Raw genomic sequence first — 2,936 nt, 5'->3', positions numbered from 1 at the left:
TATATATATATATATACTGACACTGAGATGCCTGCAGCGTACTATACTTCATCAGTGGTCGAGAAGTAAGTTCTTTGTCAAATTTATTACACTTTGAATATATGGAAATTTGGGTGCAGCACAGCACTACTGTTAGAATTGTGATTTACAGATTATTTGAAAATGCTTCTCAAACCCAGTGAATGCAATTTCAGTGAAGACATGCAGTTGCACACACAATAGGAAGAACACAGGGTTTGGTGTGGAAAGCCAGTCAGTGAACCAGTACAGCCGACAGCATCAATTTGTTTCTCGGTGTGATTACAAGCTCTACTGCACATTTGAGGCCACCTCAAATAATTAAACATCTTGAAATATATCTGAAATTCATGCATGGATGAATGAAATGGGTAAATTGACACATAAAATTTATTCAGTCGGTGATTGGGCAATTCATTTAATGAAACTCATTTTATTCCTCTGTGACTTGAAAACACCATCTCTGGGTTTATGATGTAAATATTTGTTTTTGACTAAATTGAGATTATGTATTCTATTTGATCATGTTATTTGCAGTCGTGTTCACATTTGTTTGTTTATTGGAGCGCTGGGATAAACAACATTTCTGACTGCAAAAGATCCTTTAACCAGCGCAGGGGGAGGGGTCCGTGTTACAGAGCATGTAAAAAATAAATAACTTTATTTCTAGGGCACTTGGCAATGCTCAGCTTTAGCACTATGGGATTTCCTTCAGTTTTAGGCTAGATTAACGAGTTGCCCTTTTGCTTTGAACGTTACCCATATTTCTAATCCCTGTGGCATGGGGAATCTTCATTAGAGAGAGAAATATTGACCTTCAAGTGTCTTTATGAGAATGTATAGCAGTGTAAAGTAAACATTTATCCATGTGACTCCTCAAACTAGCATCATCTTTTGGACCTTAAAACGCCTCTTACCACCTTTTTCATCATATCAGGGTCCAAGAACCCTGGCTCTGCTAGAATGGAGGCACATGCTAAATGTCAGACCTACAAGGATATTGGTATATTCTCAACAGTGTTAGGGAGTAACTAACTAGAAGTAGCGACGCAGTACTAACCTTATTGCATTTATCAGATGAGTGACAGTAGGTCAGCTGTTGTTAAAAATGTAGCTTTTCCAATAACAAGCTACTTTTTCCAGTAAGTTGCAGTGTAGTGTGACAAAAGCCTTTATTAATATTTTGGCACAATGGACACATTTAATATTTCTGGGGTGCTCAGAAGCAGATGTTGTCATAGTTGGCTACATTTCTATAGCGGTGAACACAAAATAGTGATTTACTGTATTATGTTGATGAAAGAGAAAGGTTTGTAGTCACTCCCTCAGCCATTATATTAGAAACACACACACAACAGCAATAAACACATTTTCTGTAACTTAATGACAAAGTAAAATAACAAAGTTTAGAGTTATAAATGTGCTTTATTTTTTTAAATGAAAATATAAAAAAACTCAATAACTGTGGGAGCATCCTGACATCTATGAAAAGAGTCCATGTGTTGCACATGCAGCTGTACATTTAAACACTCACCTAAAAAACTCTATTAAATCTTAATATTAATATTAAAAAAAAGAAAATATTACTATTTAATATTCAATTTCCAAAAACACTTTTTTCTACTATGTTACAAATGATCAATTTCTTAAGTCACTGAGTTAGTTCAAATTAAAGCCTTAAGGTCTTAAATAATAGCAGAAAGTCTTGAATTCGTTGTCATTGTTCAGTCATGGTATTAAATGTTGCATCCACTGTAAAAAAATAAATATCTTCCACGGTATTTTTGTCTTGTTTTTCAATACAAATATCTAATCAGCATTGAATCAAGATACATCAACTTAAAACGCAAAATGAAGGTAGCTGATGTCTTGTTTTCTGAAACAATTGAACAAAATTAAGTGAGTTTATGCTTAAAACAACAAAAATCCCTCAATGAGGTATGAAAACGTCTTTCCCTTTGAATTAAGTTGATTTTTTTAAGCCTGTTAGCAAATATTTGTTCTTGTTTTAATCAAAAGGTCTTTCAATTATGTGTAATTTTGCTTCTCTATATTGATTTAAGAATCTTTAGACATTTGCACTGGAAAACAAGACAGAAATACTGAGGAAGAGCAGCATATTCTAGTGTACCGTTTATATTTTATAAACGGTACACTAGAATCTAATTTCTAAGGTTTTTTTTTAATTATTATTTTAAGTATTAAATTGACCGTTATAAAACCTGCATAAACCCTGATTATTGTGTTTTATTGCTTAATTTTGTATTAAGTGTAAATGTATCTGCTCAAATATGCAGTTTAAGGCTGTCATTCTAATTGAGATCCTGTGACATTTAATTTTATATGACATATTTTATAATAAAAGCTATCATTTTTTGTTTGTAGCGTTAATGAATGCAGAACATATTCAAATATTTGAGATTGTATTCAAATGTTTGGTTTATTATCACTTAAAACCATAGAGACAGATTGAGATACATATTCTGGCAAAACAAGGCAAGAACGGATCCATGAAGGATGCTTAGAAACACAAGCTTATTATTTGCAGCGTTATACATTTAATTAAGAAAATAACAGAATAGACTGTGAATTATTTTACCATCTGCAGAAATGCCACTCCTTTAGTGAGACAAGCTTTTAATGAATCAATCGGTCAATCTTTCAATTCTTTCATTCAATCAAGCTGACCTGAAACATTTCAGAAACTCTTCAGTTTATGGCAGGTGGCATCTGGGGAATTTCTGGTTGTTGCATCATGTATTTAATAAATAATAATAAAATCAGCATGTAAATGAGCTGTCTTGGATATTAGAAGGACTACAATCCTACAGAGAGTGTTACTAATCAGCTACCAGCTTCATCAGTTGTATAATTGTCTCACCATACTATGTCTTATTAGTTTTAAACTATTAATATCA

Source organism: Sinocyclocheilus anshuiensis, unplaced genomic scaffold (assembly GCF_001515605.1).
Source record: "Sinocyclocheilus anshuiensis isolate Anshui unplaced genomic scaffold, SAMN03320099.WGS_v1.1 scaffold407, whole genome shotgun sequence".
Taxonomy (NCBI): Eukaryota; Metazoa; Chordata; class Actinopteri; order Cypriniformes; family Cyprinidae; genus Sinocyclocheilus; species Sinocyclocheilus anshuiensis.
This window is presented reverse-complemented; position numbering follows the sequence as displayed.